The 22,619-nt window shown below is 35.7% G+C and overlaps 3 protein-coding genes across 6 annotated transcripts in view; 1 reads left to right on the top strand and 2 right to left on the bottom strand.

Moving 5' to 3' along the window:
* Positions 1-22,619, bottom strand: part of LOC127847042 (protein D2-like) — a 148,171-nt gene that overhangs the window by 7,951 nt on the left and 117,601 nt on the right. The window lies entirely within an intron of this gene.
* Positions 1-22,619, bottom strand: part of LOC127847040 (uncharacterized) — a 158,550-nt gene that overhangs the window by 50,904 nt on the left and 85,027 nt on the right. The gene's annotated exons all lie outside the window — the stretch shown is intronic.
* LOC127847037 (uncharacterized) overlaps positions 8,366-22,619 on the top strand; it is a 57,532-nt gene continuing 43,278 nt past the window's right edge. For all 4 annotated transcript variants that reach the window (XM_052378562.1, XM_052378561.1, XM_052378559.1 and 1 more), the window contains exon 1: positions 8,366-8,596. The gene's annotated coding sequence lies outside the window, so the exon portion shown is untranslated. The remainder of the gene's footprint in view (positions 8,597-22,619) is intronic.

The following is a 22,619-nucleotide window of genomic DNA, read 5'->3' as shown; positions in this document are numbered from 1 at the left end:
TTTAACAACATGGATTAATAACTAATTCTGGACTCACAAGGTCCCAGGTGGTGAAATACAGTTCAGTGGGACGCAGTCTGCACCTTTTAAACTGCCGTATCATGTTGTCTTTGAATGTCTGTTTTAATGTATATTTTATTTAACGTTTAAGCTTGAAAATACATAAGAACATTGTATAATTGGTACAATTTTCCAAGCATTCCTAATTCATTGAGTCAAGTTGATCAAAAGTCCAGAAATCCTGAGCTCCAATGGGAGATTGAAGATGGGTCTCCTAACCATTTGCATGCTGGGAAATTTGTTGTTTGCTAAAATGTCGTCTGCTGAATCTCTAAAATCTTCATTTTCTTCACTTTTTTTCAAAGACCAGAATAGCAAACAGTTTGGATCCTGATGAGACGCCACGTTCTGTGGTGTCTCATCTGGATCCAAACTGTTTGCAAAAGCCTTCAAAATTCGGTTCCAACGCTAAAAGGGATAAGTGGTAACCCTACACTCTAACTTCCTTGCTAAAAGCTAGCCTAACAGCATGATCATATGTAAGAAGGACAGGTAAAGGTTTATATTCAAATACAAAGAAGTACAATTTCTCAGTATTCGGCAAATGAAAAATAATATTTTCTTGCAACAAATTAATTTAAAATAACTCATGTTACACGCAAACAGAAGACATATCCATCTCAGGGGTATAAAATATTGCTAAAAGCAAGTCGCCCTGCAGGGCCACCAGAGTACAAAATGAGGCAGTGTTTTTTTTTCCTCCATTTTGGGAATGGGGCCCTGGCCCATTGAATTGGGAATACTTAGTAATGACATTTTTACTAAATTGGTAAAATTATAATTTTGCTTTTATGATGCTATCATGTTAGAGTAAAATAACATTATAACTATAAGTAAAATTTTGGTTATTTTTCATCAAATGGCATCATTGAGAAATAAAAAAAATGCTCAAAAATGACTTTGGGTTGAGATTATCTTACTTCCATTTGGAAAAAATATATACTTTTGGCATTGGGAATGGGGCCCTTTTTCGGCCCCAAAATGAGCCGTAAAAAACCACTGTGAGGTCGCCCATACTTGTTTTTTGGTTGCCTCGATTTTTTCTACAGTAAAATAAGTTGTGTATTATGATTGTTTGTTTTAAGCAATCTGTTGTTTACTTAACCACCCCAGAAAACCGGATACCTTGTGAGCAGCGTAATACCATTCGAGCAGCGTTGTGTATTTTAGCATGAACTAACACATGGTTAGTAAATTGGAAAGAAAAAAAAAATCAAAGTCCAATTTAAAACAACTGTGTATTAACATTGATAACAAAGGTATTGGCCTACATGTAGACAAAATCCTGACAAATTTTCTTTAAAAAATGAGCGAAATGTGGCTTCCTTAAGTAGAAGATCAGGCAAAATGGGCAATGTTGAGGCATTTAGGGGAGAAAAACTGCTTTAATTTGCAAGTCACTACAATAATTAAAGGATATATACAAACTTACACATGTCTGCCATAACCTCTCAGCAGGGTTTCTCCAGAAACCTATTTCTTGTGGGGAAATTTGAGTTTTTAATGACCTTGTTGGGAAAACATGGATACCATCTGGAGAAGACCAGGGAACCTTATGTGAGCAGCTTCTTTATAATTCTTTTTCGTGAGAAAACCCTAATTTCCAGGCATTTTGTTACAATTTCTTTGCTTTGAAGAGGCCTATAGTAAGTGTTTGTGGGCACATATGCATACGAATGTACTTTTAATGCTTTACAATACATTCTATGATATTCTTAACATTTCATCCAACATCATTTCAGAAACTTGAATCCTTTGTCTGATATATATTGTGGTTATACTTTGTCCACTTTTAATAGATATGTAAAGTTTTATTTTAATTACTTACTCGTTTGTCAGTTTGTGATAAATTATTATGTATCACAATGCAAGTGTTGCCACCCCCACATTATTATACCCTCAATACTCTTTTTGGGGGCAATATAGGTGTATGTATGTATGTATGTATGTATGTATGTATGTATGTATGTATGTATGTATGTATGTATGTATGTATGTATGTATGTATGTATGTATGTATGTATGTATGTATGTATGTATGTATGTATGTATGTATGTATGTGTTGTATGTATGTATGTATGTATGTCTGTATGTCTGTCTGTATGTCTGTATGTATGTCTGTCTGTCTGTCTGTCTGTCTGTCTGTATGTCTGTATGTCTGTCTGTATGTCTGTATGTCTGTATGTCTGTCTGTATGTCTGTCTGTCTGTCTGTCTGTTGTCTGTATGTCTGTCTGTCTGTCTGTCTGTCTGTATGTCTGTCTGTCTGTCTGTCTGTCTGTCTGTCTGTCTGTCTGTCTGTCTGTATGTCTGTCTGTATGTCTGTCTGTCTGTCTGTCTGTCTGTCTGTATGTCTGTCTGTCTGTCTGTCTGTCTGTTCTGTCTGTCTGTCTGTCTGTTGTCTGTCTTCTGTCTGTCTGTCTGTCTGTCTGTCTGTCTGTCTGTCTGTCTGTCTGTCTGTCTGTCTGTCTGTCTGTCTGTCTGTCTGTCTGTCTGTCTGTCTGTCTGTCTGTCTGTCTGTCTGTCTGTCTGTCTGTCTGTCTGTCTGTCTGTCTGTCTGTCTGTCTGTCTGTCTGTCTGTCTGTCTGTCTGTCTGTCTGTCTGTCTTTCTGTCTGTCTGTCTGTCTTTCTGTCTGTCTGTCTGTCTGTCTGTCTGTCTTTCTGTCTGTCTGTCTGTCTTTCTGTCTGTTGTGTCTTCTGTCTGTCTGTATGTCTGTCTTCTGTCTGTCTGTCTGTCTTCTGTCTGTCTGTCTGTTTCTGTCTGTCTGTCTGTCTGTCTGTCTGTCTGTCTGTCTGTCTGTCTTTGTTGTCTGTCTGTCTGTCTGTCTGTCTGTCTGTCTGTCTGTCTGTCTGTCTGTCTGTCTGTCTGTCTGTCTGTCTGTCTGTCTGTCTGTCTGTCTGTCTGTCTGTCTGTATGTCTGTCTGTCTGTCTGTGTCTGCTGTCTGTCTGTTGTACGTCTGTCTGTATGTGTGTCTTCTGTATGTCGAATGTATGCTGTATCGTTGTTGTATGTCTGTCTGTATGTATGTATGATGTATGTAATGTAATATGTATGTGTGTGTGTGGTCAGTCTTTTTGAGGCGTTTCATTAATTATGAGGCATCGTCAGTCATAATATATATTTATGTATATACAAAGCATGCACGCACGCTCGCTCGCTCGCACGCACGCACGCATGTTGAATAATTGTGCACATTTTTCCCGTACATGATTTTATAGCCCATCTGTTTACATCCCTATGATTACTAGGTCAACCCTCAGCAGATTGAACAGCTGTTTTCATGCATATAGAGGTCGTGATCTTTATAATTTTCCCACGCACTTGAAAACCCAAGTCCTTGTTAACATTGTCTACTCTGGTGGAAAGTGTACGCAGTAATATCTGCATTAGATATGAGTAGCATAATGGAAAAAAAACATTTATAACTTTTTTTATTTATGCTTGAAATACAACAATGCTAATAAAACATAAACAGTTTATTATAAGTGTTGTAAACAAGTTTGAATTATTTTTTTTAAAAGCTAAAAAATAAAAAAGTTAATAAATTTTTTTTTTTTGTTTTTCAAAAAATACATTTGTATCATAAAACAATTTTTTTCACATTTTTTTTTAAAACATAAACTGTTTATAGTGTTGTTTAAAAGTTTGAATTTTTTTATAATAAAAGATAAAAATGTTATAATCAATATATGCTTTGCATAAGCACCATTTTCTTAATGACGTCCTATTTACGTCCAAAACCAAAATACGCTCGCTCTCTTGCTCGTTCGCTCCATCGAAATCAAACAATAAGAAAGTGAAATCTATATGAATTTGGCTCGCTGAATCCGAATCCGGTGTTAATTTTCTGATATCTTGACCTGTTAAAGAATTACTGAGTTTAAACTTTAAATGGTAAAATTCGATAAGAATGCAGCACACTTTTAACAGAAGCTCAAAATCCAGTATACCTGAAATTCCAGTGAAATAAAAGAATAACATAGTCCAATATATGTGATTTTGTCTCCCTGAAACCGAATCCGGTGCTAGTTTTGCAATATCTTGACCCCTTAAAAAAAGGATACTGCACGTGGCTATCTGCACGTGCTTATAAATTATGCACCCAATACGTTCATTATAATGCTGTTAGTTAATGTAATATTATGGGCATTTTATTATGCCCCCGAAGGAGGGCGTGAAGTGATCGGTCTGTCGGTGGTTCTGTCTGTCTGTCTGTCTTTCCGTCACACTTTGCAATTATGTTTCTCATTTAGGTTGCGAAAAATGCTCATAACTTCTATGTCGCTTCAGATATCAACTTGATGTTTGGCATGCATGTGTATCTCATGGAGCTGCCATTTTGAGTGATGAAAGGTCAAGGTAATCCTTCGAGCCATACTTTTAAATTTGCATGATTAGTCTATGGACAAGTTTAAATAGATTGCTTTCAGAAATATCGGTAAATTAAAAGGCAAAAATATTCAGTTTAACAAAAGCTTTGAATGTTTGTCCTGTAAACGTAGTGTGTGCTTTTGAACACGAACACCCGGGCGTAAAACAATTCCGATATAGTTTATTTTACTTTCACTATCAACGCGTTAATTTGTAAATAAACTTGTGTATATGTTTGTCGCTCTCCTTTTCTTAAAATCATGAGTTTTGTTTTACCAGTATATACAATAAGTTTCCAGATCTGACAATAAAATTGGAATAAATCTAAGCCTTTGTGTAATTTTTCTGCTGTGTTACCGAAAATAATCATAAAATCTGCATAAAGTAAAAGGTCGTGGATACGGTGTCCGCCTAGCCACCAGGAGGTCTCGAAATCGATCCTCACTGTGGGCGCGCTCTTAAGATCTCCCTGAAAGACACCAAGTACGGGTTCTACTAAGGAAACGGGCTAGGGAGGATTCAATAAGCCTTTTGCTTTTGATGCAACTAAAATAAATAGGTTTAAACACTAGTAAAGGGAAACTTTTCAAAGCTATTAACATCCAAAGCGTATATTCCTTTGATGAACACATCTGATTATAAGTCATTTCAATACACCAAACATAAAACTGGGAACAAACAATTACCCTGACTCACTCCAAGTGTAACTATCGCATAATTCGTAACAAGGATATACTTTTGCACATATTTGCATAATACATCGAACCCATTATATATAGTATAAAACCTCGAATAGTTATTTGTATCAATTTATAGCAAAATGCCGTAGTACAAATCTACAAAATGTGAACTATACCATATTACACAACAATAGTATCAACTGTGCTAATTTGAGACATGAATCGCGCATGGACCTGTGTTTATATATGGTAACTTTCTGCTATAGAGATTATAATTATTTCATATGTTTGGTCAATAGTTTTCTTAGAGTTCTTAGCAGTGTGATACTTTAATAATTATTTACTTCGTTAGCACTGTCTTTCTTGTGCAAAGGAATCACGAGACCAGTTGAAGATGGCGTGGGGAAATACCTTTAAGTAAATGTATTATTTAATAGCGAATGTTAATTTGGTGAAAGTATACTTAAGTAAGCATAAGTAAGGAAGTATACACAATTCACTTTAATATAAATGGGGCCCGCACTCTTGTTTGGGCTTATTTCGACTTATTTCGGTAGTAGCCACTTTCATTTTCTGTATTTGTATTAACGCGCTATGCGTATTAAATTTCTTCAAACATAACACTTCACTCATTGTGTTTATAACTTTTCACAAAATGCGTAACGTCGCTATCAGGAGTAAAAAACACGCTTTCTGGGTTATTAATAATTTCAAATAATTCAAAAACTCATCCTAGTTACGCTTGATATTGTTAGCCATCAGACTGTTTAACATTTTCCTCTACAATTTGGCATTCTTTAATATCGCAAATTCAAATTGATTGATATGATTGCTTTTATAAAATCTTAGTTTAGCTTGCTTGATACAATTTGTAAACTCAGTTCTAATATAAATTAATAACAACCGACAATTATCTGATTTATTTGTCCTGCATAGGCTTTACAAAGGTCGATCTTTTTTCTGAGCACTTAGAAGTAAACCATCTTTTGTTATGACTTGACCCAGCATAATGTTCAGTTTGCGTTGTCAGTTTTTGCTTTAATAAAGTTAAATGCTTCAATGTGCACACCGAAAATGTTATCATGTGATTTAAAAACCAAAAACAATCATTCTTTATCTAAACATGCATTCCTTATTAAAGCAATAAATCTATCCAAGGATCTTCTACAAGTTGTCGAGTTTGCATATAGATTATTAAATAGAAAATATTCTAACCCGTTAAAATGTAAACATGTAAACACTTCACTATTTAAATTGGATCAGTTATTTGAATGCTATCAGTAGGCATGCGTATAGGGGACTGCGTTAAAATGAATTGAGTTTGAACTGACTTATAAAATGGCGTCGTTTGCGTGATTTTTGTAAAGGAAACGCATGTATTTCCACCCAGTAAGTCCATTCATATTAATATTTCTTTTAAATATATACGCCCTTTCAGGAAAATAACATATTCGTGATTTGTGCTATATTGTTCTGTACACATACGCATGCACATAATTTGTTTTATAGGAGAAGATGATTTTTGATCGTTCAAATTCCGGAAGGTCGCGTAATTAAAACACAGATTTGGGAACGGTTTTCCTATAATAACGTTTCTATTCCGACGTTTACGATCTCGAAAAAAACGAGGGAAAAGAACGAGTTAACCATACACACCGTAGAGCCGAACGGACGTATTCATTTACAATTAATATAAATATAAAGTGACTTACCGAGTGAAAATGCACACTTTCCTTACGAAAATATAAACACGATGCCATTGTGTACGTCAGTTCCAACTAACCTCGTTTAAACGCAGTCAGCATCCGTATACGCATGCCCCCCCCCCCCCCATGGCTAGTACGCCTATATAACCATGTGTTTTCTGTTTAATTAGCACTAGTGCTGCTAATGTCAGGTCGCATATGACGACAGTACTTGGCTCTTATATATCACAGATGTCTTTTAAACAACACTGCGTATGACCGCACTAGTTGGCTTTTGACATTACCACATTAAGTTCCAGAGTTCCACACACTTTCGTTGATTGCGACAATACTGGGCTAACACATTGCACCGTTCATCTCCACGCCAGGTTGCGTATGGACTCAACAAAAGTAGCACCGCTGATTTCCGTAATTAAAAATATACGTCCCCCCGACCACAGAAGTTGGCTTTTTAAATTTCCCAATTGATCCCCAAACATGGTCGCCTATGGCCAAAGAAGTTGGGTATTTAAATTGCATAATTGATCATTACGCCTACAGAAGAAAGCAATTTGAAACGCCTCTACTGTAGCCATAAGCAACCAGGCATGGATATACATTGCTCATGAAGTGCTGTGGCCATGTGGGACCAGAAGTTGATTTAAATAAAGCTATGCAAAAGATGACAGCTTAGGCCCTAATCCACGGTACATTTGAATACTCATCTACTGTAGCTATAGTTGACCATGCATCAAGATCAATTGAGCTATTTAAAGAATAAAGTAATTTGGCCAAAGGCGACCAGGCGCCGATATAAATGCTGCTTTTTAAGTAGCAAGCTGATCTGGCTTTAAGCAACCAGGCGTTGTTATCAATTGTGTAATGTAAATTTCCAACTACTGTTGCCATAGTCGGCCTTACCTAAAGAACTAACGAATCTTATTGCTATTAAAATGGACATCTCCTGCTACTACGTGCGACCTGGCGTTGATATCAATTTGTCAATTTCCAAACCCAACTACTTGAGCCATTGGCGTCCTGGCAAGCATTATATTGGTGATATTTCAAATCTCGCAATGCGGCCATATGCGAAATGGCGTGGATATCATCGGTGCTATTTAAATAGCAAGTTACTGTTGTCATATGTGACCAGGTGTGAAAATCAACGCTGCTGTGAACTACTTTTATTTTATGAACATACACATACATATTGGCAAAGAAGAGTCTCGAACAAAACATCACATTTTAAATTAATAGTCAATGTTAACAATAGTTCATCGATAAAATTGAGTTGCACCCGTCCGTGTATTTTATATCCGTATAAACATGCATGTAAATGATTAATATCAATAAAACGCAAATGTGTTAAATGCTTTCATGCATAGCGATCTATTTAGAAATCTATTTTTATACATCGACGTATTGAACGTATTTCCAAATATGGTCAGAACGAAATGGATTATCAAGCGACCAATCAAATAACGTATATTTATCACGTGTCGACTATGACCAATCCAACGAGTGTCAAAATCATCTTTCTTTTTGTGGATACACAGTTTAGCCTTACCTATCGATGAACGCATTGGTAGTGTGGCCTACGCAATGATAGTTTCAAGCTTGGAGTTCAAATCATGTTTAACGAATGTTTTTATTGATAAAGCTTTGGGGTGTAAAAATGTTACTTTTTTATATGAAGTGAGTGTTAAATGTAATCAGTTGAAAAATGTATAAACATATACAGACCTTTCTGCGTCTAGACGGGCATCGGTACAGACCTAATCTTAATTAGCGACCTCAGGTATGTAACTTATTACTAATTAAGTATAGCTATTTCAATAAGTAAGAACAAGATGTATTTATAACAATTATAAATGTGAAACTTTCTTTAAGTTTGATATATATATTAGACGTGCATAGTTGTTTGTACGATTTCCTGCGAGTATAATTGTAATACATTTTGGTAACGAATGTAAATGTTAATCATGTATATTCAATAACTGTAAATTGTAAAAAGATATAATGTTACATATCCGCAATTCATGACACGCACTAAATAATAGCATAGACACAATGCGTTTTATTTTAAAATTTGAACATAATGAGTCAAAAGTTAGTCTAAAATTTGCTAGTTTCTGGCGTATATTCATTTGAATCAGGGTACTTCATTTCTGAAATATGTCTGTCGCTAACTGCGTTCTGCTCGCACCGCTATCTTTTTAAATTGCGTCTTAGTCTAAGACCAACGTGAAGCTTCCCGCGTTGCCGATAAATCACCGTTTCGGTATAAAGCAAATCCAATTTGTCACTTAAGGAATGCGTTATGTAAACGTAGATATTGGAAATCACTTGATAATAACTGACAGAATATAAATTGTACTTGCAGTAACGATCTATTGATAATACGCTGCTAGGTCTTTTAAACCCAAAGGCCGGCTCATTATATCTTTTGACAACGAGAGCTCGAATATTAAACACGTTGATATCAAACAAAATAAAGTGTGTGTTCTAAAGACCTTTGTTCATCCAGACTGTCATCGGTGTACACCCAATCTAAATTAACGACCTCAGGTACGTAATTTAACAGCACTATTTCAGTATGGTTAGTTGCGTAAGTAAGAATAATTTATATTGCATGAGTAATAATAATTTGTATTTATACCAAACAAGAACAATGTGAAACTTGTTTTCAGCTCGAAAAGATATTGGACGTTCAGCTTGGATTATACCATTTCGTTGAATTACACTTGTAATACGTTTGGTAAATAATTTAAATGTATATTCATTTATATGTAATATCTGTGAAATGTAAAACGCTAAAATAGTAGATCAACACAATACTTGACAAACAATAAATACCAGAAACTTAATGTTAATTTTAGACTAATTTACGACTGATCACATTCCAAACTTAATACGAAATGATCGGTTAAAGAAGTGGCATTTTTTACCAGTGACTGAACTCAGTTAACACAATCCAGTATTCATATATAACTTTTCAAACCAAGTTGTCTCAGACAGTTTCAAATTAAAATAGATGTGTCCATAGGACACGGATACCGCGCTGATGAACACTTATCACAAAATTAGGTAATACTTTCCATGTAAAGCTACAGACAGAATCCAAGCATTAAAACTTACAAAGGACAATTACACAGTGTGCAAGGTAGTGTTATTGTTCTGTTATACAGCACCTTTTCTCAATGATTTCCTTCAGCCTATGGAGTAACAAGTTAATATCACTTAAAACTTCAAGTTATGCTCCAGACAAAAGGCAAGCAAAGCATTAAAACTTGGTTCCTTTGCACTGCACTTCTTCTCAAGGATATTTTTGCATATGAAGTTTCAAGTCTATATCACTAATAGTTTTCAAGCAATGTTCATGACAAAATAAATATACATTCATGGTGATAGCAATACAAATAATTAAAAAATGTCAAATGTATATTGCCATTCCATATTGAAATAATTAGAGACTATCGCAGTTAATAATTCTGCTTAATATATATACAAATTACGTACATCACGACTTTTATCAATTTAATAATTTTGCACAAATAAATAAAATAGAAAGTTAAATTTAAAGAAAACTTTGCTGATCAATTAATAAACCAATGAGTTCTAATTTTTTACCTTGTGGCATTTTTTAATAAACATCTTAAATGGACCTTTTCACAGTTTGTCATAAAATGCTTAATATTGATAAATGTAAACATTGATCTTAGAAGCTCCATTAAACTAGAGTGTTAACAAGCTTTTACTATAGCCATATAAGGAAAAATGCCCCGCCCCGTGGTGGCCATGTTTTTCAACCAACCGCCATCATTTTCGAACTCGTCCAAGATATTATTGGGATGAATCTTCTGACCGAGTTTTATGAGGATCAGACAAAAAATGTGGCCTCTAGACTGATAACAAGATTTTGCTATAGCCATATATAGCCATATACGGAAAAATGCCCCGCCCCTTGGCAGCCATGTTTTTCAAGAAAACGTAACCATTTTCAACTTATCCAAGATATCATTGAAACCAATCTTCTGACTAAATTTCATGAAGATTGGACAATAAAATGTGGCCTCTAGAGAGCGAACAAGGCGCAAATGTTGACGTCGCACAACGAACGACGGACAACGGACGACGGACGATGGACAAAAGGCGATCACAAAAGCTCACTATGAACACGTTGTGCTCAGATGAGCTGTAAAAAACAATTATAAAATTAAAGAAACAAAAATTTACCATCAACTGGGCTCTAACCACTGCCCCTGGAATAAAAATCGTTTAAACCACTCGGCCATGCTTGCTCATACAATGAGAGATGTATAAAAATAGATTTCTTAATAGATCGCTATGCATGAAAGCATTTAACACATTTGCGTTTTATTGATATAAATCATTTACATGCATATTTATACGGATATAAAATACACGGACGGGTGTAATTCAATGGTATCGATGAACTATAGGTAACATTGACTATTAATTTAAAATGTGATGTTTTGTTCGAGACTCTTCTTTGTATGTATGTGTATGTTAATAAAATAAAAGTAGGTCACAGCAGCGTTGATTTTCACACCTGGTCACATATGACAACAGTAATTTGCTATTTAAATAGCACCGATGATATCCACGCCTTGTCGCATATGGCCGCATTGCGAGATTTTAAATATCACCAATATAATGCTTGCCAGGACGCCAATGGCTCAAGTAGTTGGGTATGGAAATTGACAAATTGATATCAACGCCAGGTCGCACGTAGTAGCAGAAGATATCCATTTTAATAGCAATAAGATTCTTTAGTTCTTTAGGTAAGGCCGACTATGGCAACAGTAGTTGGAAATTTACATTACACAATTGATAACAACGCCTGGTTGCTTAAAGCCAGATCAGCTTGCTACTTAAAAAGCAGCATTTATATCGGCGCCTGGTCGCCTTTGGCCAAATTACTTTATTCTTTAAATAGCTCAATTGATCTTGATACATGGTCAACTATGGCTACAGTAGATGAGTATTCAAATGTACCGTGGATTAGGGCCTAAGCAGTCATCTTTTGAATAGCAACATTTAAATCAACTTCTGGTCGCACATGGCAACAGCACTTCATGAGCAATGTATATCCATGCCTGGTTGCTTATGGCTACAGTAGAGGCGTTTCAAATTGCTTTCTTCTGTAGGCATAATGATCAATTATGCAATTTAAATACCCAACTTCTTTGCCCATAGGCGACCATGTTTGGGGATCAATTGGGAAATTTAAAAAGCCAACTTCTGTGATCGGGGGGACGTATATTTTTAATTACGGAAATCAGCGGTGTTACTTTTGTTGAGTCCAGACGCGACCTGGTGTGGAGATGAACGGTGCAATTTGTTAGCCCAGTATTGTCGCAATCAGCGAAAGTGCGTGGAACTCTGGAACTTAATGTGGCAATGTCAAAAGCCAACTAGTGCGGCCATACGCAGTCTAGTTTAAAAGACATCTGTGATATATAAGCGCCAAGTACTGTCGTCATATGCGACCTGACAGTAGCAGCACTAGTGCTAATTAAACAGAAAACACATGTTTATATAGGCGTACTAGCCATGGGGGGAAGGCATGCGTATACGGATGCTGACTGCGTTTAAACGAGGTTAGTTGGAACTTACGTACACTATGGCATTGTGTTTATATTTTCGTAAGGAAATTGTGCTTTTTCACTCGGTAAGTCACTTTATATTTATAATAATTGTAAATGAAGACGTCCGTTCGGCTCTACGGTGTGTGTGGTTAACTCGTTCTTTTCCCTCGTTTTTTTCGAGATCGTAAACGTCGGAATAGAAACGTTATTATAGGAAAACCGTTCCCAAAACTGTGTTTTAATTACGCGACCTTCCGGAATTTGAACGTTCAAATATTTTCTTCTCCTATTAAACAAAGTATTTGCATGCGTATGTGTACAGAACAATATAGCACAAATCACGAATATGTTATTTTCCTGAAAGGGCGTATATATTTAAAGGAAATATTAATATGAATGGACTTACTGGGTGAAAACACATGCGTTTCCTTTACGAAAATCACGCAAACGACGCAATTTTGTAAGTCAGTTTAAACTAAACTCATTTTTACGCAGTCCCCTATACGCATGCCTCCTGATAGCATTGAAATAACTGATCCATTTTAAGTAGTGAAGTGTTAACATGTTTACATTTAAACGGGTTAGAATATTTTTTATTTAATAATCTATATGCAAACTCGACAACTTGGAGAAGATCCTTGTGTAGAATAATTGCTTTAATAAGGATGCATGTTTAGATAAAGAATGATTGTTTTTGGTTTTTAAATCAGATGATAACATTGTATGTGTGCACATTGAAGCATTTACTTTTATTAAAGCAAAAACTAACAACGCAAACTGAACATTATGCTGGGTCAAGTCATAGCAAAAGATGGTTTACTTCTAAGTGCTCAGAAAAAAGATCGACCTTTGATAAGCTTATGCAGGACACATAAAACAGATCATTGTCGGTTGTAATTAATTAAAATTAGATCTGAATTTACAACTTGTATCAAGCAAGCTAAACTAAGATTTTATAAAAGCAATCATATCAATCAATTTGAATTTGCAATATTAAAGAATGCCAAATTGTAGAGGAAAATGTTAAACAGTCTGCTGGCTAACAATATCAAGCGTAACTAGGATGAGTTTTTGAATTATTTGAAATTATTTATAACCCAGATAGCGTGTTTTTTACTCCTGATAACGACGTAACGCATTTTGTGAAAAGTTATAAACACAATGAGTGAAGTGTTATGTTTGAAGAATTAAATACTCGTGGCAGATTTATACAAATACAGAAAATTAAAGTGGCTATTACCGAAATAAGTCGAAATAAGCCCAAACAAGAGTGCGGGCCCCGATTTATATTAAAGTGAATTGTTTATACTTCCCTACTTATGCTTACTTAAGTATACTTTCACCAAATTTACATTCGCTATTGAATAATACATTTACTTAAGGGTATTTCCCCACGGCATCGTCAACTGGTCTCGTGATTTCTTTGCACAAGAAAGACGGTGCTAACGAAGTAAATAATTATTAAAGTATCACACTGCTAAGTACTCTAAGAAAACTATTGACCAAACATATGAAATAATTATAATCTCTATAGCAGAAAGTTACCATATATAAACACAGGTCCATGCGCGATTCATGTCTCAAATTAGCACAGTTGATACTATTGTTGTGTAATATGGTATAGTTCACATTTTGTAGATTTGTACTACGGCATTTTGGTAAATATTGATACAAATAACTATTCGAAGTCTTATACTATATATATTGAGGTCGATGTATAATGCAAATAAGTTCATAAGTTTATCCTCGTTACGAATTAAGTGATAGTTACACTTGGAGTGAGTCAGGGTATTTGTTTGTCCCCAGTTTTATGTTTGGTGTATTGAAATGACTTATAATCAGATGTGTTCATCAAAGGAATATACGCTTTGGGTGTTAATAGCTTTGAAATGTTTCCCTTTACTAGTGTTTAAACCTATTTATTTTAGTTGCATCAAAAGCAAAAGGCTTATTGAATCCTCCCTAGCCCGTTTCCTTAGTAGAACCCGTACTTGGTGTCTTTCAGGGAGATCTTAAGAGCGCGCCCACAGTGAGGATCGATTTCGAGACCTCCTGGTCGCTAGGCGGACACCGTATCCACGACCTTTTACTGTATGCAGATTATATGATTATTTTCGGTAACACAGCAGAAAAATTACACAAAGGCTTAGATTTATTCCAATTTTATTGTCAGATCTGGAAACTTATTGTACATACTGGTAAAACAAAACTCTTGATTTTAAGAAAAGGAGAGCGACAAACACATACACAAGTTTATTTAAAAATTAACGCGTTGATAGTGATAGTAAAATAAACTATATCGGAATTGTTTTTACGCCCGGTTGTTCGTGTTCAGAAGCACACACTACGTTTACAGGACAAACATTCAAGGCTTTTGTTAAACTGAATATTTTTGCCTTTTAATTTACCGATATTTCTGAAAGCAACCTATTAAAACTTGTCCATAGACTTATCATGAAAATTTAAAAGTATGGCAGTAAAGTGTTGGGCTTGGCTAGTGGTATGTCCATTGAACGTGTATATCTGCATCTTTGTTCATAAAACATGTATTACATGTTGGCTAATTATTGCAATGTTCATCTAAATAACATCCACTGGTGTTCATTACTTTAGGACTGGCTTTGTAATTTAGGGTTTACGAGGTATTGTTTTTTATCAAGATTTCAGAAATGATAAGGCAGTTATCTAAGATGTTAAACAAAGATGAAATTATAATTTAATTCAAAACTGGAATGAGCGATTGTTCAACTCCCGCAGAGCTAATTTATATTAAAAACATTGCCATTTAACGTGTCTGACGTTTTCAGATTTGTTCATAATCACACAATTTCAAATACGTGTTTCTAAATCGAGATGCACTTTATATTGGTTACATGTATAAGTTGGGAGATGGGCCAAACCTCTTATAGGCGAAAGAAAGTGTAACCTGTGTAATACATTAGAAGTTTCACTTGTTTTAAAGTGTAGGATGTATTCAGAATTAGGATATCAGTATATACACATATATAACAGAAACCGACCGTATATGCTAAAATGTATTTACTTGTGGCGCGAGGCCGACTTTTTAATGCCGCCAACGAGCGGTATGTGCGCAGCCTCACAATCACGATGTGCTTTCCGAAGCCCTCGGAAGGCCAATTACAAACAAAATCAAATAAAATTTAAAATTCCCTTAGGCTGCCAGTCTTTTAATTCCAAACTTGAAATAATCGAGATGCCACAAATTCATACAAACAGGGCACCTTTGCATTCAACGAAGTTTATACGTCCAATATCTTAACACTTCAATGAACACCTAGATCATCGTCACCCTAAGATAGGTGAAGCTTCCGCCACTCTTGTGTACAACCGTCGTAGACTACAACCCTCTGCAAGAGCTCTGAACATGCAACAAGAACTCTGCATTCCGGGCAGCACCGTTTGAAGTCAACGTAATTACCCAAATGCTCCAGAGTTCTGTTCTTAAGAGTACCGTATCTTTATGTCAGATGTTGTCCCGGTCGCATCCGTAGGAAAGGTGATGAACTTACCGATTTGCAAGACTTTATATACTGGCAAACCGGTTGCCAGATAGTCTACGAAGCGGAAAATACCAACGTTTTCGAATATCCTTTGCATTTGACGAAGATTACCGAATGCCGTCCGTACTATACGGAGATTACCAATCATGAATGTTTCCTTCACCACCACAGAAACGAGCCGAATTTGGATGCATGTGTTAACTAGATATATATCCAAAAATATCAAATATGTTAACAATTCTTAATAAATCACTACCAACAAGATAGTTTGCGGTCGACAGCAGTCTCTACATTGTTTTAGAAGATCCTATCACTGCATCGGTCCCCTTAAAAACGACCTTGCATCCATACATTCGTGGTACCAGTCTTGGCTTGTATCGTTTAACCCTGAAAACTGAATCTATCATTTTCAGCAGGCAAAACCGTTAACCAAACCATTCACCTTTAATTATGAATTATTTAAATATCGAAGAAGTTTACAACCACAGGCACCTGGGTATAACTCTTTTCTCTTACGCAAAATGGAACGCACATAGCTCAATAACTCTGAAAAAATCTTGGCGACTTATTGGTATCCTCAGTTTGCTTAAATTCTTCGTACACCGTCCCTCTCGCAAAAATGTACTTTTCACTTAATCGCCCTACACTTGAATACTCTGATGTTGTCTGGACAACTGGAGCGAATACCTAAAGCAGTAATTCGAATCAGTTCAAGTGAAAGCTGCCCGTATATGTTCAGTAGCGACAAAATATTAAAAACATCCAAAAGCTACTGAACGACCTCAAATAGGATACACTCTCGGAAAGAATGAAACAACGTCGCCTTTTTCTATTTTACAAAATGACACATGGATTCTCACCACCCTACATATCAGATGTGATTCCATATATAAATCAAACCCAATCAGACATATATAACTTAAGACACATTCGACATGCCAAAGCACGCACGCAAGCATATAGTTTATCTTTCTTACCCAAATAATACGTGAGTGGAATCAACTGCACATAACAATATAATATTTACCAGACGTACAATCAATCCAAAAACGCCCTAAATAAAGCTAAAAGAAATCCTCGCCTATTTTTTTTACTGCGGTTCACGAACTAGACAAATCCTACACACACGTCTTCGGCTCAATGGTAGCGGTTTGAATTACGACTTATACAAAAAGTCCCTATTAAAACTCCCCCTTGTGTTCCTGTTGATCTCCAGAAATTATCGAACTCTTTCTTTTAAGATTCCACCTTATACAAACCTCAGATCCCACTGTTTTACCGATATAAGGTGCCCTATTACTACTTATAATCTGTTAAATGGCTTTGACCGATTCTTTTGTTCAGAAAACGAATTTCTGATTCGCGCTGTACAGCGATAAATCATAGCAACAAAACGTTTTGCGACATACGTGTAATCGGCTCTCTACTGCTGTACAACAAACCGTGTACCAGGTTTACATATAAAATAACGTTTGTGTGTGTGTTTTTTCCCCTTTTTTCCATTTCTCTTAATATTGTTTAATCCTATTAATTAACATGTCAACTAAACACTTACAGTTCGACTTCTGCCCACACAGTTTACAGTCGCAGCTCCACACAAACGGAGAAGAATTAATATAAGTGTCACATCGACCTTTTTTTCCAATCCAAAGCACATTAAATGTTGGTATCTGTATATTTCGAATAATGTTTACATGTGTACTTGTTTACTTAAACTATTTGCTTGAAATAAAATTTAAACTAACAAAACAATTGACTTGCTTTGTTAATTACAAGTAACAATCCCAATTTATTTACTTGGCAAATAAAACTAAGGGAGGTAATTATAATGTTACCGTTAAGAAAAGTAAAGCATCTAATTCCCACTCAAGGCCTTTCGACACACACGAGCTGAAAATTAAACGTTGCCATTCCAATTATGCAATTACTTATTTACATCATTTTAGTGATGGAAATTAATACATATGTACATATGTGTGTATTCAACGGTCGTTGTAAATGTACTGTCAAAACTTAATTTGAAGGTATTTTATAAATGCTCATTTATATATTTCCAATTAAGGTTATGTCAATTTATCAGGACTGATAATGCATTCTCGACAACATGGCTTTAATGTATTTAAAGATGTGCAATGCATGAATTTTATGGTATTGTGTCACATATTACCGCGTTACCTATGTCTGCTATATATTATACACTACAGTCTTTTAAATGACGTTTGGAAAATATATCGTATTATTATGCCATAAGTCGTATGTTAAGCGTTGACATAATGCAAGTCAATCAACATAAAAAGTCACGATTTAAATGCATTCAGTTTTTCTCATTTAAATTATCAGCAGATACCGCGTCATTTTTTTAAATTCCATATTGTACTTTAATAAGATCCTTTTTGACCAGGCTTACAGATAAATGTTCTTTTTTAAATTTCCCAGAACTGTATATAAAATAGGCGACCTTGTTTTGAGAACATTTTTGATACTACATAGCTAACTATTGTGGTCATGGGCGACCAGGCTTTGAGATGAATGGTGCTGTTTAAATATTGTTCAAGTAAAATACCGCATAAGCCGGGGATATAGCAAACAGCTTTTACTTGCTGTTGACGGTACAGCATGGTAAATTAGAGCCTTAAGTATGCAATGTCATGTCAAACGTTTATAATATTGTTTAAAACTCAACGTTCACACGTCCACACGTGTATTATGCACAACACAGGTTTCTACCCTTAAATAGCTAAGAGTTTATCTGTCGGTTGGAAATCCGTTTAACAGTTATTCGTCATCGGAACGTGGATATTGTAATATAATACATTTTCGCCAGTTTTAAGAATTACTAGATCCGCATGTTTTTAATGTTTTAACTTTGAATGACAAGACAAAACAATGAGACCTCGACAATTGGTCGTGTTACAATAAACATAAACATGTTGTAGATAAAACAATAAACGTAAACATTATCGAAGCTGAGGAAAATTCCTTGGAAAACGCAAATGGGTAGAATGAAACCCGTTAAAAAGGCGAAACGAACAACACATTAAGCCCATAATCATTCACAAAATATATAGTTATTAACCTCATGACATTACCATTCAAATAAAAAAATATAAATCAATATAATTATTGCATGGATTGATCAGCAGAGCAGCAGAGTTGCAACTGTCTGAGGTTAAATCAAATGAAGTAAGTACAAGTTTCAGCTTGATCCATTTAATGTTGACAAGATTTCAGAATCCAGACAGTGAAAACTCCAGATCATCGCTAGTCATTCCATACAACATGGTGTAAAAATGAATGATTGCGTAGATTGGATGTATATAAACAACATTAATGTCCATATCAACTTTACGAAATAGCTATATTCATATATAATGATCTGTGCTGCTTTTGGGGAATACAGGTATTTCTTATATTGTGTTGTAATGACCATATTTAATGTACAGTATTGTTATTTATCAGTACTGTGTGTTTGTTGTAATTACTCTACATTACTTTACTGTACTGAACTTTAGCTACGATACATGTGTGAATGGATTTTCATCATCATCATTCGCCACGGCCGGTCAAAAATCCTCGGTCATTCATGTATGTTGTGGGCTGTTGACAGAAGTTCATCAACAAGGATGGACGTGCACTCTTTCATATTGTCCATCCAACATTTATTTTGGCTGCTTCTACGGCGACTTCACTCTATCGTTCCATTGGGGACAGTCTTGCACAGAGAGTCTGGTTTGGTAACGTGTCCAAACATAGCCAGCTTTCGCCGTGTAATGGTCGCCAAAAGGGGTCCATGTGTACCAACAAGTGTTGCTGTCATGTTCCAAATTTACTCGTTTGTCGATGTAGGAGAGTTTTCGTTGATACATGTGTTAAATAGCCTGTCTCCTGTGTTCTGTTTTCACATGATACATGTCTCGCAGCACTTCAGTAGAAAATAGACTACGAGGGACTGGTAATTCTTCTGCTCGTTTGGAAGCTGATGATGCTACTTGTCCACAACATGCTCAGCCTGGCCATTGATACGGTCGCCATGGCTATTGTAATTTGAACATCAGTGGTACTAGTACCATCCTTAGACAGGTGTTCTCCCACGTATTTGAAGCTGGCCTCTTTTTTTTAGCTTATTGCCGTTCCTAGTGATGTTTGCTCTTGTGTTGTTTGTGCTATTCACCATGATCTTTGACTTTTGAGTGCTGCCCTCCTACCCGTCCCGTGTGGTTCATTTAGTGTGTTTTGATGTATTGGTGTCACCCATAAGGTCATGTTATCACAGAATCTGCTGGAGATCAGTCAGCCACTGATGGAGATGGAACGTCCTGAAGAAGTCACCCATCTGTATATTGAGGATTACTGCGCTGCATGCGTTTCCTTAGAGTTCTTGTATGATTTGCACCAGCTCTTCGTTAATGTCGAACCTGCTATTTGACAACATGCCACACGCGGTTTTTCTCTTTCTCAAGTCGATGCAATTGTGGAAGAGCTGACGCTGGTGCTACAGGTGTTTTTCAACGATAACTTCGCATACACCTTTCCCGAACCGAATACAGCATTAGTAGCCCTCTTCAATGCTGAGTATTGCATTTTAGTCTTATTCATTTTCAGTACTGAGGTCTTTTATAGCGATACATGTGTAATAATATTTTAATTTCTATACTCAGGTCTAACGATATTTAATACTGCCTTTATTTACCCTACAATCTTCCCCCGGCGTAATGTTTTTTGAGTGAACAAGACACATAATGCGTTTATTCCATTTGTTGGTGTTTTTTCTATGAAATGAGATCATTCATCTTAATTGACAATGCATTACTAACGCGTTCCTCATCCGACCAATTTTCCCTTGCGAGCAGCTTTAAACAGCATAAAAAGCATATACAAACGTGGATAAAATGGGACTTCGCGTTACCGACGCATTGCACATTCACAGAACATCCCCCCCCTAAAGGTGTCCGTATGGCCTTCTTATTCCGCCCGATACCGATACGTCTCATAAACGGAACCAGAAAATGTGGGTGCGCGAGTTAAAACGCTGGTTAAAATGTTACACAATGTAAGCCCTCTATCATAAATACTGTTTGTCTAACGCGCTGCTTAAAAGATGTTTAAAACAAGTAATATGTTTGTTAAACGGGAAAGAAATCTGATTGTGTAGAAAATATTCTAACCAATATATGAAGATGCGTGTCTTCGCATGCTTGTCAATATGTTTGTAAACTTTTTCTGGAATTATAACTGTCTAACTTTCGTGCGACACAAGAGAAATGATTTTGCATCTTGTCTGTGTGTGTGTGTAAAATAGGGCTACAACTCCGGTGACGAAATAATCCAGGTCGGCAAATTCACCTGCTGATTAATATGTTTTGTAAAGATTGAGCCCTCCGTCAATAATAGCTTGTTAGTAACGCGCGACAAAAGTGTACACAGTTAATTTTTGTTTTGCTGCCAAACGGACCATAATTAAGTCGCAAATATCGGAAAAAAGAATATTTAGAGGCGCGAGTTCACATGCTGGTTTACATGATTATAAAGTTTCAGAAATTTAGCAGCATTAATTATTTTGTTTAATACGACACAAGTGAACACATGTAATTTGTCCGTAATAAAAGATGCCATGCTTCAGGTTTTTTCTTAACCTGCGAACCAAACTATGCTGTTATGCAAGTTCATTCACTGATTAATATGCTTAATATGCTGCATCAGCCCACAAGCAGCAATACATTTTCAAGTTAAGCGCGACACAAGTTAAAAATGTATTTTGTTTGCGAAAAAGGGGACCATACATTTGGTTACGTTGCAAACATTGCAATTAAAATATAGAGGTGCGCAAGTTCCTATGCTGATTGATATTTTTGCAAAGTTTCAATTCTCTTGTGAAACACTTTTTGAAGTACGCACGACACAAATACAGTTGATGGAACGAAAAGACGGTGGGATGACAGTACGGTAAGGCGCATGGACTGACGGAAACGGGCGAATCTATATGATCGCCTCCCTTTATAATGTGTGGGAAAAAATACTTGTAACTTGTTACCGACGATCATACTCAGAATTAAAAACACTTATGGTATTCGTTTAACCTTTTTTATGTCTTAATGACTGTTTCTGACACAGTAATGACATCATTCTGGTGTGACGATGGTATTGTTAGAAGTCAATAACTTGAGGATAATTTCGGCGATTGAAGTGGTTGTATAAACCTCCAACTATACATATGATCGTCTTTCGTTCGTCTTCATTTTTTATTTTGAAAATTTTCGCTGTTTACTTTTGAAAGAATGTCGTTTTTGGACGTCATGAGGTCATTTTTCCAACAAAACTCGCCAGTTAAAATATTTTTAAGCATCAAATAAACAGAAAATGTGTTGGATTTGGTGGAATATAAATTTTAATTCACTCGTGATCATAAAAAACAATATTGTCTATGATATATCGTGAATTTAAATTGATAATCCACCAAATCCATCAAATATCCTCTATATACTTAGTAACACTCCACAAAGTTCTTATTAAATTTGTTACACCACACACTTGTTTAAGTAAGTATATTTATTTACACTCATTTGTAAGCTAGTTACAACCATACATTTGATTTGATATTTATATTTTTAAGATCATGTATAAAGCTTTAAAGGGACTTGTTCCCAGTTTTTGGAGTGTTTTGAAGTTTGTCATTTAATGCTTTAAACTG

This window comes from Dreissena polymorpha, chromosome 10 (genome assembly GCF_020536995.1).
Source record: "Dreissena polymorpha isolate Duluth1 chromosome 10, UMN_Dpol_1.0, whole genome shotgun sequence".
Classification (NCBI taxonomy): domain Eukaryota; kingdom Metazoa; phylum Mollusca; class Bivalvia; order Myida; family Dreissenidae; genus Dreissena; species Dreissena polymorpha.
This window is presented reverse-complemented; position numbering and strand designations above follow the sequence as displayed.